This window comes from Xyrauchen texanus, chromosome 46 (assembly GCF_025860055.1).
Source record: "Xyrauchen texanus isolate HMW12.3.18 chromosome 46, RBS_HiC_50CHRs, whole genome shotgun sequence".
NCBI lineage: Eukaryota > Metazoa > Chordata > Actinopteri > Cypriniformes > Catostomidae > Xyrauchen > Xyrauchen texanus.
This window is the reverse complement of record NC_068321.1, coordinates 23,820,152-23,845,481: the sequence shown is the minus strand read 5'-3', so window position 1 is coordinate 23,845,481 and position 25,330 is coordinate 23,820,152. Positions and strand designations below refer to the sequence as shown.

Genomic DNA, 25,330 nt, shown 5'->3' with positions numbered 1-25,330 from the left:
AATGCAAAACTGAAACTAAAAGACACACTCATAGGATGCACAGCTGCCCGTATACATTCTCTCTCTGTCGCACCACCATCTGTAGTCGGCCTTTGTCCCTCTCAGAGGCTTGATTAGCCTGATAAGGCCTGATGACGACCCGGCCCCGCCCTCCACCCTGTCACATTCTTCCCTTGTTCTCTTAGGCTGGGGAGCCCCCGGCATGACATACATCCTCCCCCCTCTTTCCCTGGGGGAGGGTGTGCCTTATGTCCCGTCTGCCGGCAGGGCAGCCCTGCCTTCCTAAATCTGGGAGGGGACATGGGTAGGGAAACAGTCACCAGTCAGCCTTTATCCCTCTCGGAGGCTTGATTAGCCTGATAAGGGACCAGGTCTGTAAAATCACGACCCGGCCCTGCCCTCCGCCCTGTCACACTCTTGTAAACAGAATATTTCTGTTGGCTGTCATTCCAATCAGGCTGTAATTTTGCCAAATTCTGCACAATTATTTACTTGTGTGTATTTAGAAATGGTAGACAAATTAGTTGGCCACTATAAATTTTATTTTATTTCCATCACACAGGGAAATTCACAGGGCTAAAAAAGTGCCCGAAGTAGACGAAACACCCATTTACTTTTGAAACGATAACGATTCATTCGTTCACATCATTCTAAAGAAGAAATGTGGTAACTTGCTCTCACTTTAAAACAACTTTCATGTTTAGCTGTCATCACAAATACCAATTACTGTTCAACCCCACATGCAAGGACCTGCTCAGGCTCTCTGGGGCTCCTGCACAAGAATGCTTCTAGAGAGAGCGTTTTAGAAGCAGCTCTGAAATTTACAACCTCATAGAATATAATCCATATAGAGATCTAAGTTTGACACCTTAGTGGTTGATTAAACACTCCATATTTTGCTCCCCCACACAATGAGACAGAAATAGGGGAATTTATTACACGCCTCCTGACAGGAATAAACTACACCACCGTGTCCCACTGCAGAGAGATGGATGTGGAACTGTGTTACATTTTCACAGGTGATTTGCACTGTTGACAAAGTTTGATCTGATGGTAAAGTGAATGTTGCATGACTTTTGATACATACTATATATGCTAACTGGGCTTAAAAATAATAAAACCAGCTTAAAATACGAATTAAAATAAAATATGATGCATAAAAAACAGGCTTCGTCTTCCTTACAAGGAGAACTGTGGTGGTATCATAGTACAGAGATGGCATCAGATGGTAATACCACGTAACTCTGATATATATCAAAGTACTGAATGATTACCATATTTTTATCCAAGGTACTTAAAAATACCATGGTATTACCATCATGGTACATGTTCAAAACCATGACAAATGACCATATACCATGGTATTTACATGGTAGTATGTGTATGTCCAAAACCACGGTAATACCATGGAACTTTTTTGAGAGTGCTCCATTATAAAGTGCTCTGTCCAAAGTACTTTAAAGAATACCATGTTATTACTATACTATATCCTTTAAACATGATACTACCATGGTACCATCTCCAAAAACATGGTAATACCGTACTACTTTTTTGTGAGTGCTCCATTACAAAGTGCTCTGTCCAGAGTGCTTTAAAGAATACCATGTTACAATAGTATAGTCCTAAAAACATGGTATTAGTAAATTATGTGCCCAAAAACATGGTATTACTATGGTACATATCAAAAAACTAAGGCATCCAAAAATACATGGTAATTTGTTTTTTTGTAAGTGCTCCATTACATAGTGCTCTATCCAATGTGCTTCAACGAATACCATGGTTTTACTATACTATGTCTTAAACAAACATGGTATTACTATGGTACAAATCCAAAAACCATTTACCACTTTTTTGTAAGTGCTCCATTACAAAGTGTTCTATCCAAGGCACTTCATAGAATACCATGGTTTTACTATACTATGTCTTAAACAAACATGGTATTACTATTAATACATGCTCTAATCATGGTGTTACCATGGTACCATGTCCAAAAAAACTTGGCAATACCATGGTACTTTTTGTAAGTCCTCCACTACAAAGTGCTCTATCCAAGGTGCTTTAAATGGTAAATGGTCTGGACTTATATACGGTACATATCCAAAAACTTCAAAAAAACAATTTTTTTTTTTTTTATACCATTGTACCTTTTTCGAATTATGGTAATGCTATGGAACTTTTTTGCTCCATAAAGTGCTCCATTACAAAGTGCACTATCCAAAGTGCTTCAAAGTATACCATGGTATTACTATTTTTAAGACCTAAAAAAACATGGTATTAGTATAGTGCATGCCCAAAAACATGGTATTACCATGGTACATAGTGCTCTCCAAGGCGCTTAAAAAAACAAGAACATAGAAGTACCATATTATAGCCCAAAAAACATGGTATAAGTACAGTACATGCCCGAACACATGGTATTAACATGGTACATAACCAAAAATACATGGTCATTTTTTTTGTAAGTGCTCCATTACAAAGTGATCTAGCCAAGGTGCTTCACAGATTACCATAGTATTATTATGCAATGTATTAAAAATCACGATATTACTGTTGTACATGCCCAAAGCATGGTTTTACAATGGGACCATGACCAAAAACTCATAAAACCACATAAGAGCTAGAACAGATTTACAAAGTAAGCATTCGTTCGGAAGAGATGTTGTTTTAGGAAGAGATCGCAATAATCTCCCATCAAACACTAATCTTCACTGGATTAAAATAAAGCACCGAGTTCCATCATGTCTCTCAGTTTTTGGAAGAGGAGGAGACAGACAACCACAAATCGCTTTCGCTCCTCCGTTGGTTCGGGCAGGATGAGGCAGGCGAGTGCGATCAGACCTCCCAGGTGCGTATGAGTGTGTGTCGGTTTGTGTTTGCGCGCGCGTGTGTTCCAATCACACCTGTATGCATCATGTGATCAGGGCGTGGAGCGAGTAAACCGTCACCGTCTGTTATTCCGTAACCCGGAGCCGCAAATCTCACCGCGCGCGAGCTGAGAGTAGCACGTGAAGTTTCCGTGCACGGTCACCGGGAATATTTCTGTCGTTTTGAAAGGGAATACGATATCTGGTCGCTGCAGATACTGTTCTGCCGAGGTGAGTGTATGTATGTGACCGCTGTGAATGTATGTTTGACGTTACGTCTTTGTATAAACAGATGCTAAATTGCATATATTTACACGCATTATATCTGTAAGTTTATGATTTAAGATCGCGTTTTTAACTCCTGTGCAACGTGCATCTGTTATTCGTGACGTTGCTAATCAGATTAAACCGTAAAGCACGAGTTCACAGTCCTGCTCGGCTTCAGACGGGACGGACATCCCGGGAGAACACGCGCTACACTGTCCGAACCCGAGTTAGATAAATGCATGAGATGCATGTTGCATTTGAAATGATGTTCCGGTTGGGTTCATTTGCATCTGTCAAACCTAAAAGCTGTTGGGTTAAATAGTGGCATCGTTAAAGATCTTGATCTGCAGTATATCTGAGAATGTTAAAGATATAATATATAAGTTTATATTTGTTAACATTAGTAAATCCGTTGGGTATCACGAACTAACAATGAACAATATTGTACAGCATTTATTAACCTTGGTTCAATTTAATGTTCACAAAAATCTATTAGAATATGTTGGGATTAACCAAGAATAATAAGTGTTGTTCATTGTTAGTTCAAGTTAACTGATATAAAAGAATACAACCTTATTGTAAAGTGTTACCAAGTTTACTTTGGTAGACATTTCATTGTCATTGTAGACGTGAGTCGACCAACCCCAGTCAATGCATATTAATGGGGTTTTCAATGGCAAATGCGTTCTAAGTGATTTTTAAAAAAAACATTATTACATATGATCCCCCCAATCTTGAATGTATTGTCACAGCTAGTGATAGTCCAATCATTTTCCCAATTTTAACCATTTTGATATTATCAGCAGTTGTCCAATAACTACTGGTCGATTAACAGACATGTTAGAGGTGATAAAACCTTTTCTCCCCAATTTGGAATTCCCAATTCGCTCTAGGTCCTCGTGGTGGTGTAGTGACTGGCCTCAACCCGGGTGGTGGAGGACGAATCTCAGTTGCCTCCACATCTGAGACGTCAACCCACACAACTTATCACGTGGCTTGTTGAGCGTATTACCGCGGAGACGTAGCGTGTGTGGAGGCCCACGCTATTCTCCGCGGCATCCATGGACAACTCGCCACACGCCCCACCGAGAGCGAGAACCACGTTATAGCGACCACGAGGAGGTTAACCCAACATGACTCTATCCACCCTAGCAACAGGGCCAATTGGTTGCGTTGCTTAGGAAGCCTGACTGGATTCAAACATTTTCTGTTTTTAAAGTTTTTGTTGAGTTTAATATAAACTGTGTACAATGATAATTGCAACTTATTTGAACTAAAATACATTGGTCATCGGTAGGACTGGGCCAACACAATCACATATGGATATATCGCAATCATTATTTTTCATGATACTTTATCGATATTTCAACTTTCCCTGTATTTTGTGTATTCATATCATCTCCAACATTGAAATGATTTAGAAACAGGTCATCTAAATAAGACCTTTCTCAGTTTATTCAGAGATGCTATAGGTGTGAGAGTCTCTTTCACGTGTTTATCGCATTTTCATTCGCAATTTCAGTTATGATGATGAATTTGCGATACGTTGCGATGGATTGAATTATGAGATATCTTGAGGTGGTTGGCGAATCGGCGATACCCAGTCCTAGCCACTGGTCACCCTGTAGTTGTTGACCTACAGTATTTGGGTTTTTCTAGCCATGACCTTGCTTTTAAGGTTTACATTTTAACTAGTTTGGTTAAAAGTGTATTGTTTTATTAAACTTTGCTCCATTGTTGTACGTGCACAGCATTATTGTGTTTTGTAAAACCACTAGTGATCTCTCTTGTACCAGAGCTGAAGTTTTCCGTGGCTGTTACATTGTGTTTGTTTAACCACTGACAGCACTCCCCTTTTCTGTTCGCTCATTTTTACATGTCTTTGCAACTGCTTGAGTACAAAAGGTCTGGAGACAAGCTTTTTATGTGCTTTTAACTGTGTAGGTCCTGTTGTATGTCTTTGCACACTGGCTCCATTTAGCTGGAGCTCTGAAGCTGTGCTTCTGCGTCTCTCTCTCATTGTACCGCTTTGTTGTGCCTCTAAATTGCGTCTTTATTGGGCTCTGCTGTATTTCTATGCAGTGCTCTACAGTGAAAGGGAGGAGACAGCCCTGGGGGATTATCCTCATTAAATGGCTTTAAACAAACGAGCCAGATTAGCCGGGATCGGTCTCTGAGTGGGGGCAACAGAGCCAAGGGTGGGAGTGGCGTGGTGAAAAGAACAGTCCCAGCAGAGAGAGTCAAGGGTCTTCATAAATATACATCATCTGTGCTGAACCACCAGCATGAAACCAGGTCCTTCTCCTGCCCACAGGCTTATCTACCTTTCCGCGAGCATTTAGAATAGACCGACTGTTCCTTATCTGAGCCACGAATGCGTGATGAATGTCCTCGCACTGAATGATTTCAGTCACCTTCCAAACGTCCCTGTGTTTTACACTCCGAAATCATCTATTACCTACAATCACCTGTAGGGCTGTCAGTGAAAGCACTTGGCTTAAGCACTTGTGTTTATCAAAAGCTAAATAAAGAAATAGCATTTGTCTGATGTAAGCCTGAGGATAACGGGATGGTTTATATGTTCATGCCTTTTGTGTCAAGCTATTTCTGCATGTCCATTTCACCTTTTTTCTACAGTGTGTATGTTCCTCCTTTTAGAGAGGCCTTATTTCCCAGTTGTTATTTCCCAGTTGTTTGGCTAATTACTCACTCTTAAGCATGCGCTGGTCTTTGGCCATTTTAGGTCCCTTCAACATGTCAGGCTGCTATGAACTTAAAATAATGCCTGTTGATTTTTGAAATTCTTGGAAATGGTTGATGTTTTTCTTGTAGGCAACAGTGTGTTGAGTCTAGCCTCACTAAAATTACTTTGCACTGATATTCTGAAATAGTTTTGCAAATGTTTCCAAACACCCTTTGCTTTTCAGACAAAACATCTAGTAGAGGTCTAGACAGCAATGCATGGTGTTGATGCCTCCAATATCTTGTAGTTCACAATTTACCTGTACAGGGCCTTTTTTAAGACTGCTACGTCTTATGTGCTGTGCTATGCAAAGTCAGTGGGCATGGCCAGAAAGTTTTGGTTTAGATTACACCTCCCCTTCCCCACAGAAGACTGTTCATATTGAATTACACTCACTTAGCAATTTATTAGGAACACCATGGTCCTACTAAAGTGCCTGAAGTGGTCTTCTGCTGTTGTAGCCCATCCACCTCAAGGTGTGACGTGTTGTGCATTCTGGGATGCTATTACCGTATCCTTTCTGTCAGCTCGAACCAGTCTGGCCATTCTCTGTTGACCCCTTTCATCAACAAGGCATTTCTGTCCGCAGAACTGCCGCACACTGCATTTTTGTTGTTGATGCCACTATTCTAAGTAAACTCTAAAGACTGTTGTGCATGAAAATCTCAGAATATCAGCAGTTACAGAAATATTCAAACGGCCCGTCTGGCACCAACAATCATGCCTCGGTCGAGATCATATTTTTTCTCTATTCTGATGGTTGATGTGAACATTAACTGAAGCTCCTGACCCATATCTGCAAGATTTTATGCATTGCACTGCCGCCACACGATTGGCTGATTAGATAATCGCATAAGTAGGTGTACAGGTGTATAATAAAGTGCTCATTGAGTATAATTACATCTGAAATGTTTTACATTTGTGACATCGTGAAGGGCACTGTAAGTACAGAGCGAGCACAACATAATATTAGCGGCAGTTGTTTGCCACAGTAGCTAGGTAATAATTCAAATGGAAAAGATGCAAATTTCACTGTTTTATTCATTAATGTATGTCATCAACACTGGATTTCTTGTGCAATTGATAATTTTAACACCAATTTTGAATCGTAATATTTGTAAGTGAACTTTGATTCAGTTTGCTGGTTTTCACCAGAGTTCGGAAAACAGTTTTTCCACCAGTTAAACAAACCAAACTCTGACCTCAAATGGAGTTGGGTCCGCACCAAAAGTTGGGAACAGAAAAATGACTTGAAAACTTGCCGTGTCGTGTCTAGTTTGGACACAGTGTCTGTCACAAATATTGAAGTGCTACTGCAAATAAAAAAATAAAAAACAGAATTCCCAAGCAAAAGAATAGTCAGAAAGCAGGGCTGAGAAAAATGGACAGGTGTATCAGGTTGTGCTAATGTCGTCATAAGCTGGTTTTGTGTAGTGCGCACTGATTCTGGGTGATTTTCTTGAGCTGTAGTTTCCCACGTTTGTGTTTACACTTTGACGAGCTCGGTTTCTTTGGCTTATTTTTGGTTATCTCTCTTCATTATGTTACCTGGGTGATGTGTGAAGTCAAAAGAGCAGTTTTAAGGCCCTCAAACCTCCACAGGGCTGAGTTACATCAGATTACAGAACGCATCATGGAAAATGATGGACATAAGGTGAGATCGCATTAATTCTCATGCTTGCTAATCAATAGCTTGCTACAGATCTGTGCGGCCTGGGCGTCTTTATGCAGCCTACAGTTCAGACAGAGTCTTATCACCCCAACTCATTCCCATACATCACTTGTGTGTTATAAATACACCACTACAGGATAGGTGTGATATTCAGCAAGAACCTGGTGATCAACAAAACTACCGATGAAGATTCTCATTTGATTTTGACAGTGATAATGAAAAATATTAATCTTGACAATAAATTATGTTAATTAAAACATACAGTTGACACCAATTGCTTAAATACGAATAGGTTAGAGTAGCACTACTTCGTGTCTGTACCAAAAACATCCAACGTATTGTACCTTAGTTCAAGTGTGTTAATGTTTTAAGAGTTTTACAAAAACTCTGGCAGTCTAACTGTAGGATCTTTACGGACATCCAAATTAAACAAGCTGTAGATGTACCTTATTTGTAGCTCGATCTAATTTAGAGTGTGTTGACCCAAATGGCGCAATACATTTTGTAATTTTACACAGAAGCAGAGTGTTGCTCACCCTCCCCCCCACACACACACACACACCCCCTTAAAAATAGAAATGTGAAAATTGTAACTATAAATATGTATTAGCATAGTGATGCAATATTGTGAGGTTTATTAAACACTTAGCCAAACTACAACTAAACTACGAATGTCTTGTCCACATATATTCTCCTTCACTCTCAATTTTTCACCTCTATATAGTATCTTTCCCTCCCGTCTTTTCATGCCATCTGCTGATGGGCGGAAATCCATTTTCTCAGCTTCGTTCTGGTGATGCAGATAGCTTCTTGGTAGAAAAGTTGCTGTTCTAGGGAAAATTAGACACTGGAATGCATGGGAGGAACTTTTGCACATTCACACAACCTTCGCCTGCAGGAGAACAAGATCTCAAGCTTTTTCTTCAAAGAGTCGCGTTACAAGCATAACATGCTATCAGCGCGGGCCAACACTGTGGCACGGCGTAACATTACAGCTGTGTGTGAGAAAGTGAGTGCTCTCACCCTCAAGACAGAATGATGGCATCCGTGTCAAACGTCTGCTCTTCCGCAAACACGCTTTACTGTACTGATTTGGACTGAGCTCAGACAGGCATTCCCTTTGGAGCAAATGGGCCAAACAGGGATTAAACCTAGTTCACGACTAAAAAGAGAGTCACCATTGACAATCTTAATTAGTCTAAGACTTGGCTTATTCCAGGCAACTGCCAAGTTTCAGAGTGTTATATTGGAAAATCTATTCAGCCTCCACTTGAAGGGTACCAATTCCAAATACATGCTTTTGTTAGATTAGAGATGGAAGGTTTTTGAGTATGAAAAGGCACAAGCTTTTCTTTCTGTTTAAAGTCAACATGAATCCCATTTGCAGCCCATTTTACTTATGTAATGTGAGCTGTTTCTGAGTGAATTAGGATATTCAATGAGGAAAATTTAGGGTGGGATATGGAAGAGGGCATTCCATTTTAGGATGGAACCAGACCAGTTGTTGGTTATTGGTTAACATTGTTTAATAGCCTGTGCGGCCTATGTGACGTCAATGAAAAAGACCAAGTTACATTTTGATTATGACATGTCAACGTGACATCAAAAAAACGTATTTTACTTTCAAACGTGTTCCTGGTCTTATTTTGCGTGATTCATTTTTAGTTATTCCAAAGAAAAACATGTTTTTGTCTTAGGCCACATCCACACTAGTATGTTTGAAAGCGCATTGATTACGCTACGTTTACGCCTCTCATCGACACTCCAACTGTTTTTTCCGTTACCCAAAATGTAGGGTTTTGAACACGCCTATTATCGCATACTTCGGGATATGATGACGTTAGGAAACTAAAAACTTCTCAAACTGAGGCGGGTTAGTGTAGATGTGTTTTTATCAAAATGAAATAACTTGCTCCACCTCTGAAAAGACTTTCCATTTCACTGATGTCACCAAGCCTTCTTATTTTTTAACTCCTCCCCTCCAACCACCGATAGGTGATGATAATCAAGAGATCACGCCCGGCTAGCTGATGGTTCCTTCTGGTATGGAACTACCACATTTCATGATCCAATCAATGGATGGATAAAAGCAAGTCTTGCCTGTAAAGCAGTCAATGGAAAAGAGGAGGCGAGAACCGGCTTGTCAATATAAATAATAGTTTAATATAAAACGTAAACAGAAGCAAACACAAACACACATGACGGACATGCCCGTAAACACTCTCTCTCTCTCTCTCTCTCTCTCTCCCACACAATCCTCCGCTGTCGGCCTTTATCCCTCTCGGAGGCTTGATTAGCCTGATAAGGGACCGGGTGTGTATGATCACGACCCGGCCCCGCCCTCCACCCTGCCACACTTGCCCTGAATTTTTGTTTCTCGTTGAATATGCTGTTTCACTCGAAAATACACCACATTACCGAATCATAACGGTTGACTTTAAAATTCAGCTTGAGTGCTAATAATTTGAGATTACAATACATAAATTAGTGTTCTGCATATTGCTAAATAAAACTGTACCATCAGATTGTTTGGAGGTATTTGAAAGCTTCCAAAATGTTCCAACGCAGTTTAAATAACAGCCTGTCGAAAACCATTATTTCACAAAAAAATGAGTAATCTCTCATTTGAACTGATGCATGCTTTATTTATCTCTGCGTGCAGAGATATTTAATGCTTGAACCCACCTCAGTTAAATGGATGAGTGCAAAATGATCCCCTTGATGAGCATGACATCGCCGTTCCCCGCACCTTTGTTTCAGAGGGAGTATTTTTTTAATTCCGAAGAGGAATTTACATGTGCACTGAAGAGTGTAATTCATTTTACACCCAAATTTGAGGAATGTCTTGTTCAATCTTCAATCAGAGCGGTTTCCTTACACAATGATTGTTTTTAATTACTGGTACTACAGTTCTGGTTATGTGGGGTTTCTTGTGGTGGCAGTTCGGCTCATGTTTGTGGGTGTTTTTTTGCATGTAGGGTTTTGGAGTCGGGGGGGACTTGCCAGGCTGTTAATTAAGGAATAGACGACTCCCAGTGGTGCTCAAACACATGAGTGAGGGGTCAGAAATTTGGCGACAGCTGGAAATCAAGGTCACACAAACCTGAGTGGAAAAAAATTAAAAAAGGAGGGGCCATCTGGCAAGAAGTCTGTGAGGAGTTGAGTTGGATGCCAAAGAAGGAGGTGGTTGCAATATTTTATTTTAAACTGTAATCCGGTGGCTTTTCTTGGATTCAAGTGTGAAAAACACTCAAAGAAAAGAACTAGTTCACACAGTATTTTCTGCATAGCTTAAAAGACCAAAGTAGTATCATGGAAACACTTTTGCTATTCCGTGTGAGAGGAGTTCAGGAATCTTTTGTCTTTGTGAAAATATCTTGTAATTGAAACCATTGTTCTGTAATGAGATCTCTAATCTCTTTTGAGGTCACAACCTTTATATCATATACCAGTGATGACAATTGGCTATACTAGGGGTGGGTGGATTCTAGTATGACCAGAATCTTATATCTCCAACATGGTAATTTCATTTCACAGTAATGGTATATATATATTAGGTATTTTGCTGGACATTTAATAAAAAATGGTTTATAAAGAGATGGTCTGCTAAAAATTGTGGATATCTCATCCAAATTTCTGATTGAATGAGCGTCATTTAAATCCGTTAAAAACTAGGTGATATACCACACCTTTGAACACATGTAAGCTGAATTCTTTAAAGGGACAGTTCACCCAAAAATCTTTTTATCACCCTCCTGCCATCCCAGAGGTGTATGACTTTCTCTCTTCTGCTGAACACAAAGGTTTTTAGAAGAATATTTAAGCTCTGTGCAAGTGAATGGTGACCAAACCTTTGAAGCTCCATAAATCATATAAAGGCAGCATAAAAGTAATCCATATGACTCCAGTGGTTACATCCATGTCTTCAGAAGCGATATGATTAGTGTGGCTGAGAAACAGATCAATATTTAAGTTTGAAAAAAAAAACCCATATATATCTACACTTTCACCAGCCCTCGTATGCACACTCACGAGATGACCTGAGAGTTGTTGTTCTTTGATGAAGCAAAGGAAAATAATAAACAAGTCATATTTGCACAATAGCCCATAAGGTGGCGATATGCATGAAAAATGCGAACTCTCATGAACGTGCATTGGAGGGCTGTTTGAAAGTAGATTTATAGTTAAAAAAAAATGACAAAAATATGTACCTGTTTCTCACCCAAACCTATCATATCGCTTCTGAAGACATGGATTTAACCCCTGGAGTTGTATAGATTACTTATATGCAGCCTTTATGTGCTTTTTGAAGCTTCAAAGTTTTTGTCACTATTCACTTGCATTGAATGGACCTACAGAGCTAAGGTATATTTCCAAAAATCTTTGTGTTCAGAAGAAAGAAAGTCATACACATCAAGGATAGTCATTTTTCATTTTTGGGTGAACAATTCCTTGTGCCAGTTGTGAAAAACTAATCTTGCATTGTTTCCAAAAAACACGCCTTAACAATTAAGTTCATCCTTGTCTTGACTTGTTTGGGACATGTTTTTCAGTCATGCCCACTGTAACAGTTAAAGAACAGGCAAGGAAGAGGCGGGAACCGGCTGAACAGTATACGCAGAGTTTAATCTCAACATAAAATAAACTTAAGGACACACGCACACGCACACGCACACACACACACACACACACACACACACACACAGACAGCTTTGTGCGTCTCTCTCTCCCCTCTGCCGCTGTCTCCTCTCCTTAAATTCTCCCGCCGTCCCTCACTGGAACGCAAGACCGTGTGGCACACAGGTGGACCTCATTTATCACTCATCTTCCCATCCTCGCTCTGCCCAGAGGCCGCTCGGCCCCGCCCTGCTTGCCACAGCCACTGATAGTCGAGGAAACATTACTACAGTGTTATAAACGATATAGCTCTAGTAGTTGACATTTTCACTGTTGTGTGGTATACCATTCCACATCATATATCCCAGTTGTAGTCTATTTTTCTACTGAAATCAGACTAGAAAATGATCTCCTTGGGTTCTATTACCTGCAGAACATTCCAGAGACCCAGACTTGTGTTTGGAAGTGAATACTTGGAGGGGTTTAGCTTGTTAGCAGCCAGTCATAAGCCCACAGAGGTGAAGGGGAAAACTTGTGTTGCTCTGGGACTCTCTGCGGAAACATTCCAAAGCTGAATCGGAGCCAGGAATTCCAGCTATGTACTTCAAACCCGAGAGCGAAAGAGGTGGTCGCTCGGAGATGCCAAGGCCTTTTCATGTTTGTTGTTTTGCATCCTGACCTCTGTAACGTCTCGCCCGAATAACTTCCCCCTCCCTGAACTTAATTTTCTTGTCATTGAACAAAATGAAGAAGAAAAACAAACAGTTCCTTCTGGACATTCTGCTTTGTTCATGATCTTTGCCTCATTTTTTGGTTCCTCTTATCCCTTCTCGTGTTTCAGTTCCCTTCTCTTTTTCAGTCTTTTGTCATGATTTCCATTTGTATTTTTTTCTCTCGCCTGTGTCCGATGCCTCAGGGCGGGGATCTGTCCTCCAAGCTGTGACTCGGTGAGGGTGTCCTTACAGATGTGTGTCTACACTTGGCTGGGTCCATTTAGTCTGATCCGATCTGACACCCACTCCATCTGACTCATCTGGGTCGTGACTCCACCACATAGACCTGTAGCTCTTTGTATAAACACATGGACTTTTTTTTATTAACACTTACCAAAAAGTACTGTGACTGCACAATGATGCTGTGATATACGTATTATCATGGTATCCTGTCCAAAAAACATGGTAATACAATAGTATAGTAAATTTTTTAAGTACTTCTTTCTTTCTAAAAAGTAGTGTAGTGGTACACTCATGATATCAGATGGTCATACAATGGTACTTTGAATAGTCCCTGTGATGATGATGAGGAGGGCGTGGCCAGGCCTGAATCTGCTGATGAGAGAGAGAGAGAGAGAGAGAGAGAGAGGGGGGGCCATTCTGACAGACAGACCATATAAACATGTTTAAACACACGTTAGCAACTGCTAACAGATGCAAAAAAACATGCCACCCTGCTTTTGATGCAAATACAAACCTCAGACACCACACCGTTTTGCACATAAACCCAGAAAAAAACTCGCTTCCTAAACTTTCACACAGACAGTTCCTGCTTCGTAGTTTCAACGAACGTGTTAGCATGTGTTTGAGGTCAACATTAGCATTTTGTTGCGGCTTAGACCTTTTAATTATCATAAGCTTTAGAAGGGCTGTGGTTGGTGGCAGGAAATGTTATGATTGTGCTCTTTGGGGGCCTGGGTAGCACAGCAAGTAAAGACACTAACTATCACCCCTAGAGTCGCGAGTTCGAATCCAGGGTGTGCTGAGTGACTCCAGCCAGGTCTCTAAACAACCAAATTGCCCTGGTTGCTAGGGAGGGTAGAGTCACATCGGGTAACCTCCACGTGGTTCTCGCTCTCGGTGGGGCGTGTGGTGAGATGTGCGTGGATCCCGCAGATAATAGCGCCAAGCCTCCACGCGTGCTATTTCTCCGCATTAACGCTCTCAACAAGCCACGTGATGAGATGCGCAGGTTGAAGTCTCAGACATGGAGGCAACTAAGATTCGTCGTCCGCCACCTGGATTGAGGCGAGTCACTACGCCACCATGAGGACCTAGAGTGCATTGGGAATTGGGCATTCCAAATTGGGGAGAATTGGGAAAGCATTCTCCAGGAACATGGGTCATCTCATCTATAGAAATCTGCTATCAAATTGTGGGGATTTTGTTTCCAACAACTTATGTTAAATCCTACTAGTAAGTTTATTCGTAATGTCTGTTGGGGCATACCAAATGAGCGGTTTCGGCTGGTTAGCATGTTAGCATTCAGCCCCTACCCTTGCTATATCAGCTGCCGGAAAGTGCTTTCTCCTTTCAAAAGTATTGTATTCTGACAATTTTATTTGCTAGAAGCAACACATAAATTATACCAATGTTTAATTCGTATTGAAATTTCCAATGCCATATTTTCTTTGAGATAAATGGAAATGCTACGAATAGCTTTTTCCATTTCCATTTACGCATTTGGCAGACGCTTTTATCCAAAGGGACTTACAGTGCATTTATTAAAGGGACAATCCCCCCGGAGCAACCTGGAGCCTTGCTCAAGGACACAATGTGGTGGCTGTGGGGATCAAACCAGCAACCTTCTGATTAACAGTTATGTGCTTTAGACCACTACACCACCACCACTCGCTCACTTTGTTGTGTATGATCATGTTTAGCAAGTGATCACCAGAGATCTACACACATTTGTTGGTCTGTTGGGATATTTAGAGAAGAGCTTTCTTCCCTATTTTGTTTCTCATTTTATGAAGTGGCATTTTTTTGGGTGGATCGTGTAGACTTCCAACCACCATAAAACTGACTCTACATTTTGCTGTGGCATTTATTTTCAGCAGTAATAAAAACAACCAGCCATTCGTAATCAGTATGTTCTTTTACTGCCTTCATTAAAATGACTAAACCTCAAGAAAATCCACAAAAATGACCCTTTCCTTAATGTGACTGTTTTGGAGGTGTTCTGTTATGTTATTGAAAAAAAAGATCCAATCAAAGTGAATGGTGACATAACATTCTACCTAATATCTCTTTTGAGTTCCACGGAAGAATGTCGTGAGTGAGTAAATGATGACAAAATGTTCATTTTTCCCTTGAAGGTACAGGAGAGATATGAAGAATGCTGTCGGCGATCATAAGTCTGTTCTGTATCTACAGCTTTACCTGAAGTTCTGTTTTCCTGCAGAGATTCTTTTATTGGTCTGGGGGTGGATGATACTTCACCATAATCAACTATATATTGTTTCACATTCCCCTCTCAGAACCTGCTCAGGTTTTTGTGTGAGAAATTTGAATCTGAGGTGATATGATTACTATAATTTATTTTTAATTCTTGAAGTTCTTCACGCCTGTACTTCGAGGTTAATTAACAAGAAAAAAAAAAATATTTTAGGGGATTTTCATGTCATTGAATCACAAAGAAGATACAATTGATAGACATTTGTTGATGGACTGTAAAAGTATAGTGCTATAAAACAGATGGATAGCGTAGCTCGGATAGTTTCATCTTTGTAGAATGTTCTAAGAAATGTTTATGTTTGTATTTACATACATTGTATTTATGTTGTACATTGTTGAGATCTCCTCTGAAACTCTTCTCTGAGGATTTTGCGCTGGAGAATAATCTTGAAGCATCTCAATTTGCTCTCCATTTAATCTCATTGCTGTCTAGCAGAAACAGAGATCACTTATGTAATTTGTACTTTCCTATGGGTACATTTTATGTATTCCAGACCAATTAAGATCAGCCAAACGGAGAGAGAATGAGACCTGGATTTGTGCCGCAATTCAAGATCCAAATTGGTTTTGTGCTGGCTGCTTTTCTCAATGACAGAAAATCTCATTAGAAATCTCCCTGTAAGCTCATTAAACAAAGTGACATCGCCATCAGCGAGTGAGTGAGCAAGTGACCAGAGCTTAGCCTAACAATGAAAACAACTTCAGAGTCAACCATATCAGGCCAAGGGATTTCTGTCCCTTTGAAAGTGTGTGAAACCACTAACAAACTGTTACTTTGAGATGCTTTTGGTTTGTACCCCAATGTACTATCTGTACGTATGAGGGTCAACCCTCCTGCTGGGTTAAATGGCTTCTTTAAGCACATGCTTTAAGTGACTAACTAAAAATAACGTCGCGACTCAGTCAATCCAGAAGTAATTGCAGCGGAGAGGCTAATGGTGTGGCTAGACCCCCTGTAGAGCCCAGCGGCAATACCTTTCTCTCGCTGATAGATTTTAAAACCTGTGGATTCGATTTGTGCCAACATTTGGCCGACAAGAGCTCTGACTGAATAGTTTCAAGCTCAAAGCTCGAAAGCAACAACAAACATTGGCCTGCTGTTTCATACTCGACAACAATAATCGATTTTGTTTTGCAATGGATTTGCTAAATATTAGCTCTGAAAAACACACCTTTTAATAATCCTTCAAATTCTTCTTTCTTCTTAGCAGATACTTTGGCTTTTCTTCCTCTCGTTCAGGGTTTTGTACCCAAGCCTAATGGGAGAGTGTAGCAGACATGTGAATTCCTCATCACTAAATCTGATCAATAATGCAATGCTATCTGCAAATGAGTGCGTTTGGATTCAATCTCACCTGCATCTACACAGGCAGACATGAGGAGGACTGTCCTTGAGCCAAGCCCATGTAGAAGCGCATTAGAGGGTGTTTGTGTCTGGCGTGTGTGTTCCCCGTAGGCACACTTGCTTATCAAAGGAAGTTATCTCATTACCAGGTACGGGACATGTGGAGGTGCCAATCTAACTGTTGTGATTAGTTGTGCTTTGTGAGGGGGTCCTGGACCCCTGCTGTCTCCGATCGTCTCATCTCTTCCAGTACCAAGCAGAGAGTTGTTTCTCGTGCCTCCAGGACACGTTATGCCCATGTGGGGTCATGGTCGCTGGACAAGGGCACAAATATCCCCAGTTTAAATGAAACCTGCACTCTTTTATCAAAGGCTAGGCATGTTATTTATTTACGTGAAGTAGTTAAACTAGCTTTCAGCTGAGAAAAAACCTTAGCAAGGGATGTCATAATCTGTACCACATGCATCATAACATGCTAGATACATGCTAGCAACTGCTCGCAGACTAAAATCGAGCCACCCTTCTTTGATGCAATTGAAACAACACCAAAAATGACATGTTTCTGTCCATATTGAGTGTTCCATCAAAACCGATCTCATGAGTAGTCGTACGAATTTGTACGAGTTGGCTAAATCGGATGAAAATGTAAGAGTTTGTTCAGATTAATTTGTATGAATTCTAGACGTGCCAATAACTGGATATGTAATGCAGAAGTAAGCGAAAGTTCTGCGTGTCAGGCTTTGTGCACATGCTTATTAATTTCATGCCCTAACCCAAACCCCATATCTAAACCTAACATAAATGGTTATGCAATTATATAGCACCTTTTTTTAACCTTAGAGGTTACAAAGCACTTTACACTGTGTCCCATTCACCCATTCATTTACATTTATATTTATGCATTTGGCAGATGATTTATCCAAAGTGACTTACAGTGCATTTATTAAAGTGACAATCCCCCCGGAGCAACCTGGAGTTAAGTGCCTTGCTCAAGGTCACAATGGTGGTGGCTGTGGGGATCGAACCAGCGACCTTCTGATTAACAGTTATGTGCTTTAGCCCACTATGCCACCACCACTCCTACACCAATGGCAATGCACTAGCCTGCCATTGGGAACAACTTGGGGTTCAGTGTCTTGCCCAAGGGCACTTCGTCATGTGAAGTCATGTGGGCCATTCATCGAACCGCCAACCCTGCGATTAGCGGCCAACCCACTCTACCACCTGACACACATTTAAAGCATAAAGATTATGCTTTATATGACGGAAGAAAGAAATTGTCGCGTTTTAGAAGGAGACGAGGGATCACCTGATTTGGCTGATCCAAAAGTTGTGCGAATTTCGTACAAACCAACTCGTATGCAAAACTAAATTAATTTGGTAATTTGTATTTTTTAATTATTAGTCATGATGTATGAAGTTTCGTTTCCCCCCTATTGTTTGTGTTTATTTTTATTCCAGTTAACAAATAGTTTAAAACGTTAAAAATTGTAACTGATTCATACACATATGAAACCTGTGATCTCTTAACGTTATCAAAGACCAGGACTGTTATTCATTTATGTATGGTAAGTAGTCAAGCTAGCTTTTAACTTAGGGAAAATACTTCTTGAATAAACATAGCAAATTACATCGTAGACTCTATAAACATGCTAGGCATTTGCTTGCAATTGCTCGTAGGTGCTAAAAACACGCAATCCTGCTCTGATGCGAATACAAATTACACCACTCGGTCTGACAAAAAGCACTTACCAAACACATTCACAGACAATTCCCACATACTAGTTAGCGTTTCATCAAAGACGTTATCATAAAATTTTGTGTGGTCGTCTAGTGTTATCGCTACTTAGTGACATTTTTATGAGTTGTAAAAGGTGAGTTGTAAAAGTGTTACATTAAAATAAGGTAGTAATTTAAATGTTTAATTATGAGAATATAAATCTTTTTGTTTTGTTTTCATTTTCAGTTTTCGGCAAAAACAATAACACTTATACGTAGACTCTGTCAGTGCGTACAATCATGTTAAGCTAGTGATCACTAGCCATCTAAACGCATCCTGTATGTGTGTGTGTGTGGACCGTAGTGGCATTTTATCAAAGGAATTGATCTAAATACTGGGTTCGAGACTAGTGGAGGTGCCAATCTAACTGTTGTGATTAGTTGTGGTAGATAAGGTGGTCCCGCACCTCTGCTGTCTCATCTCATTTCAGCACCAAGCGGAGAGTTGTTTCCTCATGCATAAGGGCCATGTGATGCCAGCGTTGTGTCACGGTCATAGGACACGGTCACGAATACCCTCGGTTAATATCAAACCTGCTACTTTCTCATCTTTGTCCGCACACGTTGGGTGGCTTCATCAAAGACCAGGCGCGTTATTTATTTATTTACATCAAGTACTCAAGCTAGCTTTCAGTCGAGGAAAAACTGTTAAAGGTTACTTGGAGGTTGTTTGTCGAGCTGTTTGGACAGTTGCTCTTCATTCCGAAAGATTCTTTCTAAATGTCCTCTATGTGTCATTCGATCTCGGGCCCATTCAGATAAAACAGTGTCTGTTTTCAGCTCTCTTTGCCTTATAACAACACTTTATCTTAGTTTTAGCAGAAGCCTCTCTCTCTCTCTCTCTCTCTCTCTCTCTCTCTCTCTCTCTCTCTCTCTCTCTCGCTCTCTCTCTCTCTCTCTCTCTCTCTGTCTCTGTCTTTTTCATGGAGGCCAATAATGGAAGGCTTGAGGCCAAATTTTAGATGATCCATCCAATACCATCTCTCTGACATACTACACTTGCACACACTCTCCAAAAGATGAGAGGATAGAGCGAAGGGACTGTTTGTACATCATCTGCCTGCCGACTCCATTAGAGACATTATCTCTGCTATATTTTTGCTATACAGTATTTCTCTCGTAACTTTTCTTTTTTATTTTTACATCTGTAAAACACAAAAATGAAAACAAAGTGAAAATGCTCTTGATTTTAGGAAACCTTTTTTTACATTTATTAGCATTGCATGCTAAGGCAAACATTTCTAATAATATTGCTCATAGCAATACTGGCCCCGAAAACATGCTTTACTCAAGGATCTGAATGCAGTCGTTTCTAGCAGAACAAGATTTCATGACGTCCTTGTATTCCGAAATGTGTCAGAGCGCAGTTTCTGGTAACAATTTACAAAAAGGTTCCATTTGTTCACATTAATTAACTACAGTAGCTAACATAACCTAACAATGGACATTAAATGCATAACACTTAATGCATTAAATAATGTTAACAAATTGATCCTTACAGAAAAGTGTAACTCAATTTTTTTATGTATGCGTAGTATTCTTGGCGTCACCACAAGGGGCTCTATAGTGGATATGGTTCAGGTCATATTTAGAAGGGAGGGGTTTCTATGTGAACATGGGCAACTATGAATCTGAGTGGACATCCATGACGTCTGGAGTCCCACAAAGCTCAATTCCTGTTTTGTCGCGCTGCTCACCTAGAGACGATGAGAGGGTGTAAGCGTCGTCATGATGTCTTGCAGTCAAGATGGAATCATTCTGGGATCTGGATCGCGGTGACCTGCGTAGCGGGGCAATAGCAACTTCAGACAGTCTTAAGGCTGCGTTTCCACTGAAGCCGTAGAAATACGCACAAATCCACTCCCAACGCTAGGGAAACACTTGCCCCGCGCTGCTGTCAATTTTACAATCCACCTCGTGAGCTTGACGCTCTGCATTTGCTCAGCACGTGCCAGTGGAAACATACGATAAGAAAGCCAAACTGCTAGCATTTTTAGCAACACGCATGTCTAGATGTACAACACAGGCTACATATCGAAAATCACTCAAAAGCTTATCGTCGATATCTATAAATATTGATATTGTTTTATCGCCCAGCCCTAGTAATATTATATAAATACAATATAATATTATTTTAAAACCCTTCCCACACCATTTGAGTTATGAACGAGAAGCGATCGGACGAACGATTCTCACCTAGCGGATGATAAACCAGGTGAAAAAAATCCCATATATGCAGCTATCGAATAGCAGCATACTAAAGAACACTTAGAACTCCTTAGCAACCACATAGCAACACCCTGGCAACCACCCAAACACCTTAGCGTTGTAGCCACGAGCTTTGCATTAGCAAACGCCACTTTTTCTTACAAAAATGTAAAATCTAGTTCAGTATTGAGACCTGGTTTTGGTCCCAAGAAAGTTGTATTTAAGGTTGATAGCTTGATAGAGTGATAATAATTTTAGTGAATTCTTTAGAGCAGATCTTTCTCCACTGTTTCCAAGAGCACAGTGTTTACTTGACTTGCCTCGCTGCGCCCGATTAGGACTTGTGGGAATGGAGCCAATTTGTAATAAATGTAACAATTGCTTTTAAAGGACAAGACGTTGCCTCCAGTTGTCATGACCCATTTGTCACTATAATCAGCACTTTAATTAACCAAGTCAGTTCGGAAAATCAATTAGACATGTTTTTGTCTGTATGTGTGACTTATTTGTTTTTGAAATACTGATTTTTGTTGCTTTCATGGTTGGTGGTAATTTGTAGCTGTGGGCGAATAAATCAGATTATTTCTCCTCGTATTAATGCTGCAAACACGCCTCTCTCGTTTAGAACAATATTGCCTCCCTAATTAGAGGTGATGGTGAAAGTCTGCTCTGAATCTTGGCTTGTTTTCACAGTGACTGCATCAGAAATAAAATGTTTTTACTTTGCATATTTCTGATTTGAGCCGGAGAAACTAATTCTAAATCAGCATAGAAATAGGGATGGGGACTGGTAAACAACTCTTATAAACACCTCAACCTGGTCTGGCATCTCTGTGCCGCCTGTCATCCTTAGTACGTGTTCGGTCTGGCTCACATTACCAAGACATGCACACTCGCACGGTGTTCCTCAGAAAAACAAGATATTTTCCTCTTTATAAAATAAAAAAGCCACATGGAATGTGCAATCGCAGAACTTTAGTACCTTTACATTTACTCAAAAATGTCACAAACACGAAATAAAGCAATAACGAATGAATGAATTATAATGATAATTCCTTATATTTATAGAACGCTTTCTAGGCACTCAAAGCGCTTTACATAGTATAGGGGGAATCTCCTCAACCCACACCAGTGTGCAGCATCCACCTGGATGATGCAACGGCAGCCATAGTGCGCCAGAACGCCCACCAGCTATTAGTGGAGAGGAGAGAGTAGAGTGATGTAGCCAATTCAGGGATGGGGATTATTAGAAGGCCATGGCATATAAGGACACAGGGTTTCACCCCTACTCTTTACAAGAAGTGCACTGGGATTTTTAATGACCACAGAGAGTCAGGACTAGAGGTCGACCGATTAATCGGCCGATTTTTAACATTTTTTAACATAATCGGCATCGGCCAATATCCAAGTATATCAAGCCGATTATTAGGCAGGCGCGTCTGTGGGCAGCCTAGTGTTGTTGTGGAACACGTGTTCGACGCACGCTGCCCCTAGAGTCATTTTCCAGCAGAGTGAACAGACCTCATCCAGTGCCTAAGGAAGGAGCTAAATTCCTTGGAGAAAACGGTAAGGATTAAATTTGTATAACTTCTTTATACTTAATTAAAAACTTTTGATATGTTACTGCCAACTTCGAGAAAAAACGCGACAAACGCGATAGGCGACATGACATTCGGCTACTTTGGATATTGATAGCGTAGTTGAAGTTGCATTATCACAGCAGAAGGGTTGCTATCATGTCACAATAAGCAAGCAAGAATTTAGCAATTACAGACAGTGAATCTGAGACTTTTATTTGTTCTGTTTGTGTGTCTGATATTTGAGAGGGTTGTCACTCAATGCAGATAAATAAGTAATAAAAATATACCAACGCAGTATATGCTATTGAAGGACTGGCTTTGGTAAGCTCGGACGTTATCGGTTCTGCTGTCGGTACTGGAGAAATTATGAAAAGACATTTATTATTTCTATAAAGAGAAAGTTATTTTATCTCGCCAGCCATTTCTATGTATAATAATATGAAACCATTTGTCTGTGATGCAATTTAACTATTCGCAGTCAGAGAGAGAGAGAGAGAGAGATCTCGCTCACGCGGTGACACAGCGAGCACAACACGAGCCCAGCATTATGAGTGACAGAACTAAACATTCAAACATAGCCTGGTTTAGATCTGTGATTATTAGTCTGATTTTATTTTAGATTTCGCCTTCCAAAGATTATAAAAAGAATATTTATACATAAGCCGCATTCTGTCTAGCACAACTTCCTTATAGGCTACTTTGGGTTTCATGTGCGCATCTAAACGATCAAATATACACAAAAATATGTCAAAACGACCGGCTTGGTGATTCACTTAAACACAGTTTATGTCTTAAATGGACGTAGTTATGGAAATAGTTGGGAGAAAATATGCTGCATCAGGAGTCTATTAGACTCGGTCTTAAAGGGGAAGCGGTCTAATAATAAACATGCTGACGATTGAGCCATTACTGCGAATCAAACAACTAAAGGCAAAGAGAAAATCACTTACAGCTCTTGAATGAATAACGTCTGCATTAATCTATCTATGATAAACTATGCAGTGTTATTTTACAATTGATTACTTTATTAGATTTCTTTTTAGACCACACCTGAACAGTAATGTTAGTAGACCTTCCTGAAATTAAATCACTGTGCCTATATAACATTTATCTTTGTGTAATATATATATAACAAAAAGAACCGTTAAGAATACCGCTAAAGTACCGGATCGATAAGCAGTATTGGTAAGATAGTAATACCATTAAAACCTTAATGATTCCCATCCCTAGTTATGCCTGTGCTTCTCTTGGATGCTCTGAATATTGGATTACGTGTCTGGATTGCCCCTTAATTAAAGCTGCATTTGGATCTCAACCTTCGTGTCTCGGAGCAGTTCAGTAACACCTGCTTTGTTTATTTAATATATTTGTTATACATTATTTATACAATATGTTTTTACATTATACATTTTTAATTTTAAGTGTACAAGTGCAGATTGGTCAAGTGTTCAATAAATGTATTTGTTGAGAAATTTTGTCTATCTTAAGTAATTATTTGTGTTACATTTTATCTGTCAAATAAAAGGTTCAAATAAGAGGTTAAAAACAAGCACATATCGGCCAAAATAAATCGGCAGCATTAATCGGCCATCGGCCGACCCGGATTTCAAAAGATCGGCATCGGCCTGAAAAAAAAAACAATATCAGTTGACCTCTAGTCAGGACTCCTGTTTAATGTCAGATCTGAAGGACATATTGTGGACATATTGATCTGTTTTTACAGTATAGTGTCCCCATCACTATACTGGGGCATCGGGACCCTTACAGACTCTGGGTGAGCACCCCCTGCTACCTCTTCCAGTTTCCCCCAGGAGATCTCCCATCCAGGTCCTGGCCAGGCCCAACCCTGCTTAGCTACAGTGGGCAACCATGCAAGAGCTGCAGGGCGATGTGGCTGCTGGTATAGTTGTTTGCATTGTAAATGTTATTAATATAGAAAGCTGAGTCACTATTAGGCGTGAATATGTTCTGGAAGGGCTTAATGATTTAATGCTGATTCATTCTCAGAATTAAGTAGTTTGATGCTGAAGTTAATTATGGTGGTCTGTTAAACACCAGCTGCAGAAATTACAAACGGATGGAGGAATGGCCTTAGTGTTTCAAAGGAAGATCTCAAGAGGGAAAAATACATTTCAATTATAAAGTCATTTAAAATGGGTGAACGGCCAACAAATAAAGATCGTCAAACTAGGACACAATTCAAAAGTGAAGTATTTCTGCAACACAGAATTGCTAAAATGTATTCGTTTTTTCAAGATCCTGTTTTTCAACTTAATTTTTCAAACAGTTTTAATGTCACCTCTGATGCTTGTACACACAAATACCCTTAACGGTCATTGACCATCATTTTCTGAGGTGAGAAAAATGAGAAATGTCTTTGAAATCTAGTTTAAATCTCATGTGTCAAGTTCGTAGAAATATAATCTTTGTGTCCATTTTGGTTTCACATATTTTTGAAAAGCATTTTTATAATTTTCTACACAAAAATGTGTTTAATTACTTTAAAAATGTCATGTGGTGTAACCATCAATTGAACGGGATTTAAAATACATTCTCAAAAGCATGAGTGTACGTGTTGTAAATGAATTGTTATTTATTTATTTTTTACAAATCTCATGAATTTGAGTCAAGAATATCAAGACGCTTTCTTATGATTTATGATTGTACCACTTGACCTGTACAAAGTGTGCCTTTTCATAAAAATGCAGTTTGTTTTTTTAAAGTTCACAAACAGTCTCAAGGGTCTAATGGGGTCCTCTTTGTTTGTTTGTCACCTAAATGGCGACCTTCAGTAATTGTTTGGTCCACTAAATGCCTTTTGATTTGGCGAACAAATGTTTTTCAAATATTCATACAATTTTAAACTTGTTTCATTGCTTATTTTTTAAAGAAACAATAAAAGATTATTCTGCAACACTAATGCCAACATTTATTTTTTCAAGAATGTTAACTTATAATGAGAGTGATTTTATACAGTTACACCATTGTTACTGTCTCCGGACGGTTGAACCACAAGGCATTTTTC

The 25,330-nt window shown here is 39.9% G+C and overlaps 1 protein-coding gene across 1 annotated transcript in view; it reads left to right on the top strand.

The window, feature by feature from the left end:
- The first annotated feature begins 2,963 nt into the window (after nucleotides 1–2,963).
- Nucleotides 2,964–25,330, top strand: part of LOC127638078 (plexin-B2-like) — a 186,059-nt gene continuing 163,692 nt past the window's right edge. Inside the window, exon 1 of the mRNA XM_052119415.1 lies at nucleotides 2,964–3,095. The gene's annotated coding sequence lies outside the window, so the exon portion shown is untranslated. The remainder of the gene's footprint in view (nucleotides 3,096–25,330) is intronic.